The sequence below is a fragment of the Gorilla gorilla genome, chromosome 9, assembly GCF_029281585.2.
Source record: "Gorilla gorilla gorilla isolate KB3781 chromosome 9, NHGRI_mGorGor1-v2.1_pri, whole genome shotgun sequence".
Lineage (NCBI taxonomy): Eukaryota > Metazoa > Chordata > Mammalia > Primates > Hominidae > Gorilla > Gorilla gorilla.
Window position 1 is genome coordinate 47,828,854 of NC_073233.2, and position 20,966 is coordinate 47,849,819.

At 35.3% G+C, this 20,966-nt stretch overlaps 1 protein-coding gene across 1 annotated transcript in view; it reads right to left on the bottom strand.

Annotated features, from left to right (window-relative positions):
- LRRC4C (leucine rich repeat containing 4C) overlaps positions 1-20,966 on the bottom strand; it is a 1,603,893-nt gene that overhangs the window by 1,343,311 nt on the left and 239,616 nt on the right. The window contains exon 6 of the mRNA XM_063711075.1: positions 12,818-12,918. The gene's annotated coding sequence lies outside the window, so the exon portion shown is untranslated. The remainder of the gene's footprint in view (positions 1-12,817; positions 12,919-20,966) is intronic.

Sequence of the window (20,966 nt, forward strand, 5' to 3'; positions counted from 1 at the left end):
TAAATAGAATAATAGTCAGGGTGTAGATTGCCTGCAGTTGAAACCTACTACTTCATTAGTTATTTGCTAATTCATAATAATTTTGTATTATTCTTTTAATATCTGTAAAATCTATAGTGATTCCCTCTCTCTCATTTTTGATATTGGAAATATGTACATTCTCTTTATCAGCCTGGCTAGAGGTTTATAAATTTTAAATATATCAGAGAGCCAGCTTTTTAATTTATTTTTCTGTTTTTCATTTAACTGACTTCTTCTGCCTTTATTAATGTTTTTTTCTTCTGTTTATTTTGGGTTCTATTTTCTCTTGTTTTTCTACTTTGTTAAATATAGGCTTTGGACATTGATTTGCGACCATTCTTTTCTAATGTGAGCTTTTACTGCAATAAATTTTCCTCTTAAAACTGTGTAGACTGCATTCTACAAATCCTATTATGTTGTGTTTTCATTTTCATTTGGTTCAAAGTAGTTTTTAATTTTTCATTTGGCCTCTTGTTTATACCATGGTTTATTTATAAGTGTGTTATTTAATTTCCAAATATTTGGGAATTTTCCATTTATCTTTCTGTTATGGATTTCTCATATTAATTCCATTGTGATCAGAGATCATTCTTTGTATGAATTGATTTCTGTTAAATTTATTAAGATTTGCCTTGTGACCCAAAATATGGCTTAACTTGGTAAATGTTCCTTGTGGTCTTAAATATAATGTATGTTCCGCTGTGGTTAAGTGAAGCAGTCTATAAATGTCAATTACAACAAGTTGGTGGGTAATGTGGTTTAGTGTCTCTATACTCTTAAATGATTTTCTATCATTATATTATCAAAATCCTTCACTGTAATTGTAGGTTTATCAGTTTTACCTGGGTTTGAAGCTCTGTTACTAGACACATATATGTTGAGGATTAAATACTCATTATGAAATCATTATGAAATGACCCTCTTTTTCACTGGTAATTTTTTTAACAAAATTTACTTTATCTGGCATTGATTCAGCCACATCAATTTTTTTTGGATTACTAGTAGCAGCCTATCTCTTTTTGCATCTTTTTACTTTCAACCTATGTGCACCTTTATTTAACGTTTCTTTTGATCAATGTATAGTTATGTCTTAGTTTTTTACACAATATTACAATACCTGATAATTAGGAATGATTAGATCATTTGAGTTTGTTGTCATTACTGATAAAGCTGGATTGAAATCTGCTGTCCAGCCACTTCTGCTTATGTGTTTGATCTACCCTTTGTTTACTTCTTTTTCTACTTTTGTTAGGATTGAATATTTTTAAAATGTCATTTCATCTCATTCATTGGTTTATTTGGTGGTTTCCTTCCTTCCTTCCTTTTTTTTTTTTTTTTTTTTTTTTGACATACTCCCAGGCTGGAGTGCAGTGGCATGATCTCAGCTCACGGCAACTTTTACCTCCTGAGTTCAAGCGATTCTTGTGCCTCAGCCACCCAAGTAGCTGAAATTACAGGCCATCAAACCCGGCTAATTTTTGTATCTTTAGTAGAGACAGGGTTTCACCATGTTGGCCAAGCTGGTCTGGAACGCTTGACCTCAAGTGATCCACCCGCCTCGACCTCCCAAAGTTCTGGGATTACAGGAGTGAGTCACCGCATCAGGCCTATTCTTTTCTTTCTTTAGGGGGGAGGGTTGCTGTAGGATTTACAGTATATACCTTTAAGTTATAGCCTACCTTCCAGTAATATAATACCATTTCATGTAGAATGTAAGTATGTAACAGTATTTATCAAGTTCCCCTCTTCTGGACTTTGTATATTATTGTCATATGTCTTACTTCCACATTTGTTATGAACCCAATAGTATATTGATATTATTTTTCTTTAGTCAATTGACCTTTTAAGATGACTTAAAAATAAGAAAAAGAATTGATATTTACTGACATATCATTATTACAACTCCCTATGTTCTTCATTCATAGCTATACATATAGATTCCATCTGTTATCATGTTTCTTCTGCCTGAAGGACCTCCTTTAACATACTTTGGAACTGCTGGTGATGAATTTTCTCAGCTTTTGTGTGTCTGAAAAAGTTTTGGTCCATTGTCTTCTTGCTTTCATTATTAAAAAAAAAAAAAAAGGCTGGGTGCAGCGTAATCCCAGCACTTTGGGATCCTGAGGCAGGTGGATCACGAGGTCAGGAGTTTGAGACTAGCTTGGCAACCATGGTGAAACTCCGACTCTATTAAAAATACAAAAAAAAAAAATTAGCTGGGCGTGGTGGCGGGTACCTGTAATCCCAGCTACTCGGGAGGATGAGGCAGGAGAATGGTGTAAACCTGGGAGGCCAAGGTTGCAGTGAGCCAAGATCGTGCCATTGCAATCCAGCCTGGGCAACAGGGCAAGACCCCATCTCTAAATAATTAATTAATTAATTAATTAAAATTAAAAAAGAAAAAAGAAAGGTTTTGCTGCTACTGTTCCTCTGTACATAATTGTTCTTTTTACACTGAGGATGTTTTGATTTTTTTTCTTTTTCTCTGCATTTTTAAAATAATTTAATGATGTTTTCTGCAGGTTTATATTACTTAGATTTCAATGAGCTTCCTGAATCTTTGAGTTTATAATTTTTATCAACATTTAAAAAAATTTAGACATTATTTCTTCATATCATTTACCTGTCCCTATTCCATCTTTTTGATGACTGCAATTTACATGCATAGTAGGCAGCTTATTACTTAATGTTGTCTTACATCTCACTGATAATCTCTTGTCTTTTTCATGTCTTTTTCTGTGTTTCATTTTAGATATTTTCTATTGCTAAATCTTACATTTATCTTTTCTGCTGTATTAACAAATATGCTATTGATTTCATTGTGCATATTTTAAATCTCAATTTTTTGTTTGTTTGTTTTTTGAGACAGAGTCTGTCACCCAGGCTGGAGTGCAATGGCAAGATCTCCGCTCACTGCAACCTCTGCCTCCCGGGTTCAAGGGATTCTCCTGCCTCAGACTCCTGAGTAGCTGGGATTACAGGTATGTGCCACCTCGCCCAGCTAATTTTGTATTTTTAGTAGAGACAGGGTTTCTCCATGTTGGTCAGGCTGGTCTTGAACTCCCGACCTCAGGTGATCTGCCCGCCTTGGCCTCCCAAAGTGCTGGGATTACAGGCGTGAGCCACACGCCTGGCTAAATCTCACATATTACAGTTTTCATCTACAGGAGATTATTTTGGATCTTTAAGTCTTCCATTCCTCTCTTTAACTTATTTAAGTTTTCATCTTCTTTCTTGAAAACACAAAACATATTTATATAGTTTAATGTTCTTCTCTACTAAATCTTTCATCTCCATTATTTCTCAATTGGTTGTAGTTAATTATCTTTCCCTGTCACTGTGGGTTATAAATTATTATTTCTAAGCATGTCTGATAATTCTTGTTGTATGTCAACAATTTTTAATTTTGTTATTGGATGCTGAATTCTTTTTTTTTTTTTTTTTTTTGAGTTGGAGTCTCACTCTATCACCCAGGCTGGAATGCAGTGGTGCAATCTCAGCTTACTGCAACCTCCACCTCCCTGGTTCAAGCAATCCCCCGCCTCAGCCTCCCAAGTAGCTGGGATTACAGGTGGCATGCCACCATGTTCGGATAATTTTTTTTTTTTTTTGTATTTTTAGTAGAGACGGGGTTTCACCATGTTGGCCAGATCAAAATATGATTATTAGAGTTTGTTCTAGAACACAGTTATTTGGAAGAACTTTGAGCTTTCTAATTGTTTGAATTCAAGCTTTGTTAGGCAAGACCAGAGAAGCCTTAGTCTAAGGCTAATATTCCCCCACTACTGAGGCAATGCCCCGCTGCATATTCTACCTGATGCTCATGTCTTATGAAGTTTTTCCTCTCTGACTGGTGGGAACATAAAATATTTCTGGCTTCTTGTGATCTTTTGGAATTGTTCCTCTTGCTTTCTTAGGAAGTTATTTCCCCAGTACTGGTAGTTTCCTCTCCCTTATCCTCTGATTAGTCCTCTGATGAAGACTAACATGAAGACTAATTCTGCAGATCATAAGAGCCTTCTCACTCCACAGTATACTCCTTTTGGTACTCTGTCCTATGAACTCTAGCTGGATGGGCCACAACAGACTCCAGCCTCTATTGCTTCCACTCAGGGAGACTCTGGGACCCACCTAAGGTCTCCCTCCCTACCATACAGCCTGGAAACTGTCTCCAACAGTAAACTGGGGCAATCACAGGGCTTACCTCATTTGTTTCCCTAACCTCAGGGTTTAGTATTCAATGCTGACTTTTGTCCACTGGAATTGCACTTTCAAGCACTTTGTTCAATTTGTTGTAGTTTTTTAAAGGGTGAGAATGGGTCTGTTCCCTGTTATTCTGGTTTGGCTGGAAACAGAAGTCTCTAGTTATCCTTTCAAACAAAAATTGATATCACAACCGAATTTATTGTTTGTTTGTTTATTTATTTTTGAGACTGCATCTCACTCTGTTGCCCAGGCTGGAGTGCAGGGGCATGATCCCAGTTCACTGCAGACTCCACTTCCTGGGCTCAGGTGATACTCCCATCTCAACCTCCTGAGTAGCTTGGACTACAGGTGTGCACCACCACATCTGGCTAGTATTTGTTTTTTTTTTGTTTTGTTTTTTGTTTTTCTTGTAGAGATGGGGTTTCACTATGTTGCCCAGGTTGATCTCTAACTCTTGGGCTCAAGCAATCTGCCAGCCTTGGCCTCCCAAAGTGTTAGGATTATAAGCGTGAACCACCGTGCCCAGCCCACAATCTATTTTATACAAGTTACTATTCATTTAGCTGGGAGCACAGTGTTGAAACAGACCACATTTTTACAATCATGTGGTCTCCATTCTAGTGGAGTCTTATAATTAGTAAATCAGATAAGCAAATATGCATAAAAATATCTTAGAGGGTTTAAGAGTTGTGAATAAAATAGATGATGTTACATGATTGATATGGTTTGGCTGTGTCCCCACCCAAATCTCAAATTGTAGTCCCATAATTCCGCTCTGTCGTGAGAGGTACCTGGTGGGAGGTAATAAAATCATGGGGGCGGGTCTTTCCCATTCTCTTCTTGTGGTAGTGGATAAGTCTCATGAGATCTGATAGTTTTATAAAGGGAAGTTCCCCTGCACATGCTCTCTCTCTTGCCCGCTACCATGTAAGATGCGACTTTGATCCTCACTAACCTTCTGCCATGATTGTGAGGCCTCCCCAGCCATGAGGAACTGTGAGTCAATCCAAACCCTTTCCCTTATAAATACCCAGTCTGGGGTATGTCTTTATTAGCAATGCGCAAACAGACTAATGCAGTGATAGAGAATAACAGAATAGTCTATTTTAGTTAGGTTGATTAACAAATCTCTCAAGGGTTGGCATATGAATATCTATGATGAAAAACTAGCCATGCAAAGACCTGGAATAAGTACATTTCAGGCAGAGGGAAGTGCAAACACGAAGGACTGAAGTCAGAAACAAAGCTTTTCCCACCAAGAAGGAGGACTTGATGCTAGATAGTAGTCTTCTATACATTTCTGTCTCCATTATGTGGTATGGAGAGGCAAAATATAAAAGCTCAGTAACATGGTTTATTGTTAATCATGGATGAAAGTCCAAAGCAAACATTTGACACTATAGAGATTACTTTTAATAACTCCACCAACTTAACATGAGGCTAGAAAACTGAATAAAGTTTTTAAAATCGTTTTCTGTTATAATCAGTCAGGGCAAACCAGTTTTTGTTTTAGTAACAAAAACAATAACAATAACAAAATCCAACCAAACAATCAAAACAATTTCTTGTTAACGCAGATTCATCAGACCTTAACCTACATTGGAGTTAACAGTTGATAAAAGGGCTCAATTCATTGTAGTTACTTAGGATCTCAGGGTGACAAAAGTTCACCTTGACTGATGCTTTCATAATCATTTTCTAATGGACAAGAATATATGGCAAGTAACACACTGTATTCAAAAGTTTCAAGAAATGATTCATATTGTTTCCACTCATATTATGTTTATAAAAACATATTAATATAGCACACCTAACTTTGAAAGGGTAGAGAAGGATGGACATGGTGGTTCATGCCTGTAATCCCAACAATTTGTGGGGCATAAGTGCATAGGTTTCTTGAGCCCAGGAGTTTGAGACCAGCCTGGCTAACATGGTGAAATCCCATCTCTACAAAAAATACAAAATTAGCTAGGTATGATGGTGTGAACCTGTATTCCCAGCTAGTTGGGAGAATAAGGTGAGAAGATCACCTGAGCTCAGGTAGGTCTAGGCTGTAGTGAGCAATGACCATTCCACTGCACTCCAGCCTGGGCAACAGAGTGTGACTCTGTCTCAAAAAAAAAAAAATGTAGAAAAGAAGAAAGAGTAGGGAAGCGCAATTCTACCATGTGTGGAAAGCAGAGAGAAAGAAATATTTTATTATATTGCTAATGAAGGCCACACCCTCTATCAAGGAATCTGTATATTCATGCCTCAAATAAAACTAGAAATTTTCCCTTATTTAATCAAATTCAGTATGAAAGCACTATTCATGGAATAGAAGATCAAGTATTAGGCACACACTCACTTACATTCTGAATTTTCTTTACTGTCTTCGAATTCCAATCAGTAAAGTTTTTTTTTTCCTATAAGAAAGAGAATTTAAAAGTGGTAACTTACTCCAAGAAAAGTTTCAGCAGCTTTGAGAACAAAGTTCTACATTTAAAAGCTATCTCTTACTTTGAGAAGCAACCTTTACAAGAAGGCAGTATTAAAAAGTTTCAGGATTCTATTGTAAATTGAACTGCTTCCATGAGAATACCCATCTGAGAGAAAAGACAAAATGGATCTGGGGAATAATTAAACACTGAAGTAGACAAAAAAATGTCATTTTCCCTAGTACTGTCTCCAACTACTACAGTCCAGGGTAACTTCACATTTACTTCTCCTCAAGAAAGAAAGAAAAAGAAAAAATATACACACTTAAATCCGGGAACCTAGCTATGATGTTAGGAACTTTTATGTATGTAGATAACAGCATTTTTTAGCTTTCCTGTGTTTTGATTATATATATATATATACACACATATATATATCTCATTTATATTTTCATTTTATATATAAAATATTCATTTATATGTATAAATATATATGAATATATATAAAAGAATATATAAATAAATAAACATATATATATATATATTCTTCCTAGAATGATGGTTATTTCTCATCTGGGAGAACCCTCCACCATCTACCCTCCTCACACCACTCCAGGCCTTGGGTAGTTGTCTTACATCAGGTTTTTCAAGGCTGTAGAGAGTAACGTATGCTTTTTCTTGGCATTCTTTTCATTGGATCTCATTTTGTAGCTTCTCCTTACCATAAGAAAGGGGCCAAATAAATCCTTTCATTTGACTTAATTGAGAAGTTTGGCCAAATGAGTACAAGTAGATAACAAGCATCTTACAAAGTCTAACTCTTACAATTACATGCACCAAGGCTTGGGGAGATTACTCAAGGTTTTTGACATCAAATACTAGTAATTTTAAACAGGGAGTTCAATCTTCTTGGAGATTTTCATACACTTACTTCTAATTCAAAAGTACAACATAAGCTGAAGTTGTGTCAGATGAGGGAAGTGGGAGAGCTTTTGGTCTTCATCAGTATCATGAATATTAGATATGAATTCTAATTTAATTATACTTCTGGCTCTTTCTTTGATAATTCGAATAGCCCTGTCATGTTGAACCAATAAAAGTACATATGCTAATATATAACTTCAGAAGCTACGAAAAACTAGTAGGAAATATTTGCCTTTACCTCAAGAAGATTGAATTATGTCTGTGTACACACAAACACAAACTTTTGCATCCACCCATATAAGAAGAGGTTCATTCTTCTATATAACCATGAACACCCATAGGGAATGGTGCTCATTACTTTGGTAATGCTCATTCAGTCACCTTCCATCAAATGCAGTTTCCAGAAGAATATGTAAATTATATTGTATTGTCCTTCACTTTCAGCTTCAAAACTAGTGCTTGTGAAAAACTGTGATGGCTTGAATGACTCAAGGTCTGTACAACACAAAAGTGTACTTTTCGTCCTGGTGAGGAGAAAAAGCCTCTTCTGTATGGCTTCCTTGATCATCCTGTGGTGTGACTGTGGAAAATAATTTGGGGCACCTTTTATCTGCCTTTGTTTTGTCCAGACAATTAGCTAGGCAACTGTTTTCCCTCAGCTAATTCTAAAGACTCCATCCGATCTTATGCTCCAAAAGCTTATTACTGACAAAATCTTTTCTTCCAAGGTCAATTTTTGGTGCTATGATTGCCATCTTCCCATTATATTTAAGTGATAGAAAGGTAGATTTTTCTTATCAAAATTTAGCCAATAATTTCTACTGGAAGTATAAGGCATTTAGAATTCTCTGTGATATAGTAGAACAAGAAATTCTAAGCATACCACTGCTTTGGGGGGACATTTCAAACTAAAGAGGAATTGGAAAAAAAATTTCACAGGTTAGAATATGTGACTTTCACATAGTTTTGGTATTAATGTTTGAAAAATCTGAGAAAAGATCCCCCACACATACACACCCTCAACAGGTATAAGTAGCTAAGCCTCCATCAGTTACAAATAATATCCTCTATCAACGTTATATTTTTTATGCCAGAACAATTTCTCACTGGTTTGGTTATTTTGAGGCTTTTTATAAGTATGAGTATAAGCCAACTGAGTCATTATATTTATATGATCATTAAACTAGGAGTCTCTAAGGGTGAATAGCTGTGAGACACTAGGCAAATCTCTCTCATTTCCTTATCAAAAGCTAACTGCCTGTAATGAACTATTTATATCACAGGCTTATGGTAGGAATCAAATATGATGATGCATATAAAAGATTTATTATACCATTATAAATGTTACAAAATACCATTATAAATATTGCTATTAATATTATGACAAAAATAATATGCAAATTATTATTACTAACAGGACCATTTTCACACTGAAGTAAACTGTATGAATAAACCTAAAGTATAGCCAACTTATTTGGGAATCTGAGCAAAAATATTCCATAACTACCATAGTGGATAGCCAGGATAAGAACCAGAGTTAGAAATAACTAGGCCATCCCAGTGTATCAAGAATATCTAAAAATTGTTACCATGAAACTATTTTTTTGAATGTGATAATCATAAAAAGCCCAACATTGTAATAGTTCTTTCTTTCTTTTTTTTTTTTTTAAACCAAGACTTAACTGAATCTTTTCTCTAGATTCTGTTCTGATTCGATGTACAAGAATCTGTCCACATGAGAATAGTTGAGGTCAACAGTATCAAAATATTACATCAGCTTGATCCAGGTTAACCTCACTGTGTATGTGTGTTTGTGTATTGTGTGGGTTATAATACAGTCTCAAGCGTAAATACTGATCCCAAACTGGAAGTCATTGCAAACCTTCTTTGGGAAGTTTTAACAAATATACCATTTTGTCAGAATGTATTTCAGTTGTACAATCATCCCTTGGTATCCGTCGGGGAATCATTTCGGGACCTCCTGTGAATATCAAAATCTGAAAATGCTCAATTACTTAATATAAAATGATTCAGTATTTGCATATAGCCTACACAAATCCTCTAATATACAGTAAGTCCTCACTTTGACAGGTTCTTGGAAACTGACTTTAGGTTAAATGGCATATAAAACAAATTTCACCATAGGCCAATTGATGTAAACAAGAGTAAAGGTCTTATAGCATATTTCTAGTCACAAGATCGTCACCAAACTTCTAAACAAAGACCCAAAACACTAGCAGTATTAAACACTGAAATAAATGATCACTAAACACACATTTAAGAAAGATCAGTCCAGCTCAGTGAGTCATACATGTAATCCTAGCACTCTGGGGGCTGAGGCAGGAGGATCGCTTGAGGCCAGGAATTTGTTACCAGCCTGGGCAACATAGTGAAACTCCACCTCTACAAAAAAAAAAAAAAAAAAAAAAAAATAGCTGAGCATGGTGGTACATGCCTGTAGTCCTAGCTACTCAAGAGGCTGAGGTGGGAGGATTGCTTGAACCCAGGAGGTCAAGGCTGCAATGAGCTGTGATCATGCCACTGTACTCCAGCCTGGGCAACAGAGTTAAGACCCTGTCTCAAAGGAAAAAAAGAAAGAAAGAGGAATAAAAAGTAAGATACTTGTTTACTCAATTTTGAGTGAATCAGTGAGTAACAGCAGTTGTAGTGGTGGTGGGTTAAACCAAGTAATCAATGCTTGCAGAATGAAAATTGAAAAGATCGCCTTTTCCCACGAAACAGTTCAAAAACAACCACAAATATGTCAAGCTTGCTGATTTTGTGCCACATTTTTTTATTTTTGTACATTTGTATGGTTATTATCTACTTTACAAGTTTTTATTTGACAATAATTTGTATCCATTTATTTGTTTTTCAACCTGCTTATTTCAGTTCAGAGTCTTGGCTGGCCACAGCCTGTCCTGGCAGCTCAGGGAGCAAAGAGAAAACCCACCCTAGACCAGACACTATTCCACTGCAGGGAGCACTCACATCCACACTCACACACCTTCCCCCAACACAGTACAACCATTCAGATATGGCAAGTATCCTAATGTGCACATTTTGGAGCAGAAACTTGAGTACCCAGAGAAAACCCAGGCAGACTTGGGGAAAATGTACACTGTACACAGAAAGTGATGCTAGCCAGGAAGCAATTATTATTTTTCTCATCAACATTATAATGAAATGATGCTGAAGGAAATTACATTACTCAAAGGCCTGCTGTGCTTTAAATAATTTCTAGATTACTTATAAGACCTAATACAATGTAAATCTTATGTAAATCATTGTTATACTGTATTGTTTAGGGAATAATGACAAGAAAAGCCATGTGCAGACTCAACCATCGGAGACCTAACTACATTTTCGATCCAGGTTGGTTTTACTCGAGGTTGGTTGAATCCATGTATGTGGAACCCAGAGATAGAATGCAGACTGTTGTTAGATTACATCAACTGGAATAATTTCTCATTTCCCGTTACTCCAAAAGGGAGAGGCAGTTTCACAAAGTTTAATTTTTCCTATCCAATTTTATTGGATATCTACCATATCCATCAGATAGTATGTAAAATGATGAAAATTCAGAAATGGGTATGATAGAATTTCTGCTTTTAAGAAGCTTCAAATCAAGAAGGAAAATTTTGTATCAAATAATTATTGACAGGAAAACAGGTGATTACACTTTGAAATTGGTCAATGCTTTCCAGTTTTTATTAGCAACAATGTCAGATTATTTACATTCTCCCTCCCTGGGGTCAATTAATGCATGTCTCTAAATGAGTAAAAGTTTTCCTAGGAGTACATTGGCAATTGAAAATTAAAATGGCTTAAGTGAGGTCTTTTTCTCTTGTGTCTACAAGAGTCAGAACAACATATGTGCATGTGTGTATATATATATTTTTATATATGTATATTTATTTATAGCTGGGAGTAAAAAAGAGGAGACATTTATTCATTCTCTTCTTCATCTCTATATGTTTCTTTTTCTGCCTCTCTTTCTTTATTTCACTATTTATAACTCACTCTTCTTATTTATTTATTTATTTATTTATTCTTCCATCAAATATTTACTGAGTGATAGTCTATGGGTAAACAGGATGTACTAGGTAGAAAAGATCTTGAACCTCCTAGAAAACTCTACTTAGAGTATATTACAGGTGAATATGTTGACGGATAGCATAAACTCTAGTGTGAAACTTCAAGAGTTTGAATCCCATCTCTACCACTTAGCAACTATCTGAATTTGGGCAAGTTACTTATTCTCTTTATTCCCTAGTTTTCTCATCAAGAATATGACAATTATAATAGTATCTACTTAAAAGAACTGTGATGATGTTAAACTTCACCTGAGCCCTATGCCATTAGAAAGCTGCAGTGGTTAAGAAATCTTTCCATCCTTTCATGCTAATCTCAAAGGACCCTGCTCTCCATATTCTGAGATAAGACAGATCTCCATCCTTCCTTATAGCTCCAATAGGACTCCTGGATGACTTTCGTTTTTTAACTTAGTCTGATCATTTGTTGATCCTTGTAATGAGATTAATGATTTAGAGAGAGCATGTCTTTGTTGGGTGCAAAGAAGACACAGAAGTTGGTTTGTTAGTTGGTGCTGTTTATTGATGTATCTATTTTGAGCTCAAATTATTAAGAATGTACACCCACTGAGTAGAGACCGGGTCTTTGATATGGACCTGTGAATTGTGTATTTGTGTGTTTGTGCTTGACTCATGGCTGCAATTATATAATTGAGACTATAAGCTATCTGTATCTGTCCATATGTTTATATGTCTATAATTCAAAAAAGTCTTTCACTTCAACTATGTGAATATACAATTAATTTCTTACCTCTGGATAGTACTAATTAATTAGTACTATTACTACTATTTGAAATTCCTTACATTAAAGAAGTTCTATCATGATTGGCTTAGGGATAAAGAAGCCTCTATACAATTGGCCAATCCTAATATTACCAGAAATTAAGAAAACAATCTCAAATAATTTCAAGGTGAAAAAGAGAGATATTCTTAGAGAAACTAATTCAAAAATATTTCAAGAATATTCACATAATTTAGGTAAAATGTCAGCAAATAAGTTAATAATTTTGGTTTAATACAAATAATTATGTTTTCTCTAAATTGTCATTATTATCAGTATAATGCAAGTATACGGTATTAGTCCATTTTCATACTACTATAAAGAACTGTCCAAGACTGGGTAATTTATAAAGGAAAGAGGCTTAATTGACTTACAGTTCAGCATGAATGGTGAGGCCTCAGGAAACTTACAATCATGGCCGAAGGCAAAGGGGAAGCAAGGCATCTTCTTCATAAGGCAGCAGGAAGGAGAAGTGCTGAGCAAAGAGAGAAGAGCTCCTTATAAAAACCATTAGATCTTGTGAGAACTCACTCACTATCAAGAGAACAGCATGAGGGAAACTGCCCCCATGATTCAGTTACCTCCACCTAGTCTCTCTCTCAACACATGGGGATTATGGGGATTATAATTTAAGATGAGATATTGGCCAGGAACACAAAGCCTAACCATATCATATACTCTTTTTTTTTTTTTTTTTTTTGAGACGGAGTCTCGCTTTGTCGCCCAGGCTGGAGTGCAGTGGCGCGATCTCGATTCACTGCAAGCTCTGCCTCCCGGGTTCATGCCATTCTCCTGCCTCAGCCTCCCGAGTAGCTGGGACTACAGGTGCCTGCCACCATGCCCGGCTAATTTGTTTTTGTATTTTTAGTAGAGATGGGGTTTCACCGTGTTAGCCAAGATGGTCTCGATCTCCTGAACTCGTGATCTGCCTGCTTCAGCCTCCCAAAGTGCTGGGATTACAGGCATGAGCCACCGCGCCCGGCCCATGTACATTTTTATTCTACTTCGGTATGTTATTTTTAAGCTTATAGGTTTACTGATCAAATAAGCTAGTATTATTTCTACTTAAGGTATAATATTACAAAAAAATTACTTTGGGTTTAACAAAATCGAGTAATTATTCTAACAAACTGTATTTCAACCGTAATTATATTTTCTGGTATGTAAGTTTGAAGAGAATTTCCAAGATCTTTAGATAATTTAAAACCCTCGACTGTTACTAAATTGAGATAATTAATGGGCGTTCATTAAGTATCCAGATAGAAGATTCATTAGGTATCTAGGTAGAATTTCAAAGATAGAAATACTAAAACATTAGTTATAAAGAATAATTTTAAGTTCATATTTTTTGCCTCTTATATTAATATGGTGCCAAGAGGCTATACATATTTGTGTTAATAAATGTGTTCATTTTTGCCATTTGAGAAATTATACTACAAGAAAGTATTTTTGTTAAAGAAAAAAGAGTATAGCTTTGTCTTAAAGTAAAATGACTGTTACAGAATGAGGAGGAGGGAAGTTTAAGAAAAAAAATTTTAATGTATAAATTTGTAAAAAGGTCAAGAAAAGGGAATTTGTATTCGTCAATGCATAAGATTTTCAAAAAAAGTTTGTGTTTTCTTTTTTTCTTTTTAATATACCGGTCTTTTTAAGAGGTTCTAAAAGGTTTTTTTTTTTTTTCTGAGTAATCTGCCTGAAAAATGAAAATTGTTTCTTCTCAGAATAAGTTCTTATGTTTTAATCTTGATTTTATCATGTCCTTGACTTTTTAAAATAACCAATACTCTCACTTTTGAAATAACTAATATATTTAACAATTATATTACCAACTATATTTACTTTTAAAATATTACATTGTCACTTTAAATAGAAGTCAAGGATTGTTTCTCACTGAACTGTGATCCTACATTAATCACATCTCCTGACAATTTTGATATTTCCCCTTTTCTTTCTTTCTTTTTTTCTTTTCTTTTTTTTTTTTTTTTTTTTTTTTTTTTTTTTTTTTGCAGCTGCAAGATTTAATAGAGTTAAAACAGAGCTCCCATACAAAGGGAGGGGACCCAAAGTGGGTTGCCATTGCTGGCTCGAATGCCTGGGTTTATACCCCGATCATTGTCCCTCCCGCTGTGCTCAGGCATTAGATGATTGGCTATTTCTTTACCTCCTGTTTTTGCCTATTGCCTTTTCAGAACTAAATCTTAAATGATAGATTTTGCCCCTCAAACTGCCATTGAGACAAAGAAGATAGAGGGTGATATGATAGTATGTGGAGGACATTTTTTTTTTGAGACAGAGTCTGGCTCTGTCGCCCGGGCTGGAGTGCAGCGGCACAATCTCAGTTCACTGCAAGCTCCGCCTCCTGGGTTCACAGCATTCTCCTGCCTCAGCCTCCGGAGTAGCTGGGACTACAGGTGCCCGCCACCACGCCAGGCTAATTTTTTTGTATTTTTAGTAGAGACGAGGTTTCACCGTGTTAGCCAGGATGGTCTCAATCTCCTGACCTCGTGACCCGCCCACCTCGGCCTCCCAAAGTGCTGAGATTACAGGCGTGAGCCACCAAACCCGGCCTGTGGAGGACTTATTTTTAAGGACAGAGTTTAGAAGAGTCATTCAGCCTTGCTACCTGCACCCTACACCGTAATACATGGCAGCCTGCTTGGTTTTAACAACAGGTAAAAGAAACATTGCCTTGTGCTCTCAAGCAGTTTTCCACCCTAAATTATCAGATCCCATTAAATTGTAGGTTTTACTCATGAAAAAGATGCTCTGTTGTATTTGAAAGATTTCAAATATTTATCTCCATCTGCATGAACATGCCCCCTCTTTTTTTCCCCTTTGTGAACTTTTAAGGTGCTCATCCAGGAATAAGTGGGATGCTAGAGTGATTTTTCTCTCCATAACTCTGCCCGACTCAGTCCCTATCTTTCTTCAGTCTCTATTTAATCTTTATTTTATTAGATCTTGCCCAATCACTCTACACAAAATGGCAATCCCTCCTTCTATGTGACTTTCCTCCCACCACCACATATGTACCCAATGCTTATCTCCTAATCCTTTCTTATTTCCCTGGTACTTACTGCCAGCTTACATGTTACGTATTTATTTGTTTTATGTTTATTCTGAAACTTTTCTCACTGGAACATAAGCTCTTTGAGAGGAGGGACATTTGTATATTTGAGTCCCTGCTATGTACCCAGCTTGTAGAACAGAAACTGGCAAATTATAGGCACTTAGTAAATACTGGTTGAATCAATTAAAGATTAACTCCCCATTAGAGGATACTACACTTAGGACTATATGCGAATATATGAAACACACCTCTTGCCTTCAGAAAAGAAGTGGAACAACGAAACCATTAAAGTTCAGAATTTAGAGGGCTGAAATCTGGAGAGGTAAGGAAATGGGTCATAGATGTACCCGTGCATGGAAGGAAGGACTTTGAGGATATGACAAAATAAGAGGGGAATGGTAGGAAATAATGTAGCAGATTTAAGAAATGATGTAATCATAGTGCAATAGAAAGTCTGGCTATTTATTTATTTATTTATTGAATATTCACTGCATAATCACCACTGTGCTAAGCTTAGAAATGATGAAGTCTACCCTTGATTTCACAGACTAGTGGGAGAAACAGACAAGAAAATAGATGTTAACGTTTTAGCGATAAGTGCTATAATAGATTATAACAATGCATAAATATTGCTATTATAACACCTTACAACTGAATTCCCTCTGGGGAAGAACTTGACCTGGGGGAGTTGTGTTGATACGCTGCTTAGGATAATGCATGATGCGTTTGAGTTGCATTCATATTGTTTTATGTATCAACAGTTAATTCCTTTTTACTGCTGAGTAGTATTCCATTGTGTGGATGTACCATAGTTTCCTTATCCACTAACCACTAGATTTGGGTTGCTTCTGCTTTTTAACAATTATTAATAAAGCCACCATCAGTATCTGAATGTGAGTTGTTATGTGAACATAAATTTGGATTTCTCTTGAGTAAATATTAATATGTTAACATAAGTGTATGTTTAACTATGTGAAATGTGCCAAACTGTTTCCCATCTTCAGAGAATAAATTTCTGGTTTTTGGTTTTATTTCTCAGCCACCCTTATATGGTTTGGCTGTGTCTCCATCCAAATCTCATCTTGATTTGTAGCTCCCATAATTGCCACATGTTGTGGGAGGAACCCAGTAGGAGATAATTGAATCATGGAGGCGGTTCCCCCATACTGTTCTTGTGGTAGTGAATAAGTCTCATGAAATCTGACGTTTTATAAGGTGTTTTCCCTTTTGCTTGGCTCTCATTCTCTCTTGCTTGCCACGAGGTAAGACATGCCTTTTGCCTTCTGCCACGATTGTGAGGCCTCCCCAGTCACGTGGAACTGTGAGTCCATTAAACCTCTTTTTCTTTATACATTTCACAGTCTCAAGTATGTCTTTATCAGCAGCATGAAAACGAACTAATACACACCCAGTTTGTGGCAATTTGTGATGGCAGTCTTAGGAAACTAATGCACCTAATAATGATATTAAGCACTTTTACATATGCTTGCAATCTGAGTATCTTCTTTGGTGAAATGTCTCTATAGTTCTGTTTTTTTGTGTTTTCAAATAACTTGGATTGCTTGTTATCTTATTATTGGATTTTAAAATTCTGTATAGTTTCAGACACAAATTCTTTATCAGCTATATAATTTTAAAACCTTGTCTTCCAGTCTGTGACTTGTCTTTTTACTTTTTCAATGGTATTTTTCACCGATTATGTTTAAATTTGAATACAATTTAATTATATTATTTTTTTCTTTTTTGAACAGCGATTTTGGTGACTTATCTAAGAATATGTTGGGCAATCTAAAAATCATAGAGACTTTCTCTTTTGTTTTCTTACAGAAGTTTTGTGGTTTTAGGTTTTACAGTGAAAAGTGTTATACGTGTTGAGTTAGTATTTTGAAAGGTCTGAAGTATGAGTTGAGGTTAATTTTTTTTTCTTGCTCAGAGTCATCCAGTTTTTCTAGCATCATTTGTTGAAAAGATTATCTTTTTTCTTTGAATTATTTTAGCACCTTTGTCAAAAATCAATTGTGTATATATATATATGGATATGCTCCATTTTTCTACATATCAATCCTTCCACAAAAAACACAATTATGATTACTGTAGCTTTATATATAATAAGTTTGAAGTCACTTAAAGTGAGTCTTATAGCATTATTCCTCATTTTCAGAATGGTTTGACTATTCTATTTCCTTTGACATCTATTTTATAATTAGCTTGTTGATTTCTATTTAAAAATCCTGCTAGAATTTTGTTCAAAATTGCATTAAATCTATAAATCAACAAAGGGAGAACTGACATCTTAGTAATGAACATAGTATATCTTTCTAATTATTTCAGTCTTAGCCCTTTCGTTAGTGCTTTGTCATTTTCAGTATAACTTACTAACTGCGATTTTAAGCAAAATGATGTATAACAAAACTCATTTTTTTCTCATCAACATCATAATGAAACATTGAAGAAAACAATGTTATTTCAGAACCTGCTGTACATTGTTTTATTTAAAGTCACTTTCACCAAGAACCTATTGACAATGTTAAGTGAGGACTTACTGTAAACAAGTTTTGCACTTAATTTTAAAGCTTTATACCTATTTCATGTTGTTTATACATTTTTAATGTTGTTTGGTGCTATGATAAAAAACACTACTTTTAAATATTGATTTCTATTTATTTAATGCTAGTATATAGGAAGACAATTGATTTTGGTATAATCTTGTTCCACAATCACAAAAGCTTACTTACTAGTTCTAAGATAATTTTTTTAGGGTCTTTGAGATTTTCTACAGAGATAATCATATCATCTACAAAAGAAGCATTTTTCTTCCTTCATTTTTCACCCGTATGCCTTTGATTTATTTTCCTTGTTTTATTGCAATCACTAGTATTCCAGTATAATGTTGAATAGGAGTGACAGGAGCTGCCACCCTTGCCCTGTTCCTGATCTTTGTAGAATGAATTCAGTTCTCACTATGAGTATAGTTTTATAGATAACCTTTATCACATTAAAGATGTTGTTTTCTTTTGCTAATTTTCTGAGAATTATCATTTCTTATATATTTTTTAATATAATTTTTCTGCACTTAGTATTTACTCATCTATTGTCTTTTTGCTTATATTTTATTGTATTACTTTTTTTTCTTAGTGGTTGCACCAGAGACTACAATGTATACAGCTCCCCCTTTTACTCTATGTATGTAGAGGTAACATTTTACTACACCAATAAAATTTAGAAATCTTACTACAAGTATTTAGGTTCCTCCTTTATCTTGTAGTTTCCATACATACACATACAAACTTGACTTCACTGGACGCTGCAATAATTTTTGCTTTCAATAGTCATATGCATTTTATAGAATTCAGGGGAGAAATTTGTCTTTTATATTAACCCAGATAGTCACTATTTTTCATGCTCTTTCTTCATTTCCAAACTTTGAAGTTTCTGTTTAGTGTAATTTCCCATCAGCCTGGAAAACTTCCTTCAGCATTTCTTTTAGAGCAGATTTGCTGGTGACAAATTCTCTGTTTCCTTTCATCTGTGAATGTTTCTATTTCATCTTCTTTCATGAAGGACATTTTCAATGTATATAGAAGTTTTTGTTGATAGCTTTTTTCTCTTAGCATTTTAAATTTGTTGTTTCACTGTCTTATGGCCTACATGGTTTCTGACAAGAAATAGAAAGTAATTTACATTTTGTCCCCCCTGTGTAATATGTTAGTTTTCTCCATTTGCTTTCAAGATGTTTTCTTTATCTTTGGTTTTCATCAGTTACATTGATATGTGTCTGGATGGTCTTTTAGTTTTTAATTTATTTGGGGATGGGGAGTTCAGGGTTGTTGAATCTGTAAGTGTATAATTTTTCAGATTTAAACATTTATTTTAGTCTATCTTTAAGTCCACTGACGTTTTCCTCTGTCATCTTCATTCTGCTATTGAGCTCTTTTAGTGAAAAATTTATTTCAGATATTTCATTTTTTTGTTCTAATTTTTTTTTTTTTTTTTTTTGAGACGGAGTCTCACTCTGTTGCCAGGCTGGAGTGCAGTGACATGATCTCGGCTCACTGCAACCTCTACCTCCCAGGTTCAAGGGATTCTTCTGCCTCAACCTCTTAAGTAGGTGGGATTAAAGGTACATGCCACCACATCCAGCTAATTTTTTGTATTTTTAGTAGAGACGGGGTTTCACCATGTTGGTCTGGCTGGTCGTTAACTCCTGACCTCAGGTGGTCCACCTGCCTGGACCTCCCAAACTGCTGGGATTACAGGCATGAGCCACTGCTCCCGGCCCTACCTGGTTATTTTTTTATAGTCTCTATTTCTTTGCTGAAAACTGTTATCTTTCCATTTATTTCAATTGTGTTTATATTACAGAGTATAGCTATAGTAGCTGGTTAAAGTTTTGGTCTAATAATTTCTATTTCTCTGCTGAAAATGGTTATCTTTCCATTTATTTCAATTGTGTTTATCTTTATATTATAGAGTATAGCTATAGTAGCTGCCATAAGTTTTTGTCTAATAATTTCAACATCTGGGTCATCTCACAGGTGTCATCTGTTAGTCTTTTCTCTAGATAACCTATAACATTTTATTCTGGTTCTTTGTATATCGAATCACTGTTAATTGAAAATATGTTATGCTGCATGGATACTAGGTCCTGTTAAAATCCTCTGAAGAATGTAGATTTCTGTTGTTGTTTTGGCTGGCAATCAACTCAGTTTGGTTCAAATTTTAACTTCTATATTCCTTCTCTACGTGATATTTCTAATGTCAGATTAGTTTCCAAAATCGTTTCTATGCTAGTCTGTGTCTGTCTTACACAAAAAGCTTAGTGTTAAGGCCAGGACTTTTGCAGGTCCATATATAGCCTTATGGGTTCCCATTATACAGATGTCTTCTCTCTGATATTTATCCTCATCCTTCAGGTTTTAGGGATTTCTTGGGGGGAGGGGGTCTCTGTAGCCAAAAATAAGGGATTCTTTCCGTTTTAATGCTCTTTCCACTACTGCCAAAATTCAACTGTGGCCTCTCAAGGGAAAATGAATAAATAAATAAAGCAATGGGGCCTCATGCCTTTTCAGGGCATGTCTTCAGTTTTTGACTCCCCTCCCTAGTCTGCCTGTTTTTGTTGAATGTTTAATAAGTTGCTCTTGAAAAAATTTTGTCTAGGATTATGGGCTGTAATCACCAGGAGAGAATATCTGTAGGGGCTTGCACTATCTTAGCCAGAAAGTTTATATTCCATTTTTTTTAACATATTTGTTTTTATTTCTGTTTAGGGAATAACTAAGTCCACTTTGGAAAAAAAAAATACTAAGTGCTCACTAAGGGACCTTGTGAATGATCATGTGCAAAGATAAGTTGGCACTGCTGACAGGCCCACCTGAGATCCCTGGATTTCTGTTTAGTAGGTTACAGAAAGCTATAGAAGTATTTTCATTGAAATGCCTCAGTGTGGTGGCAGC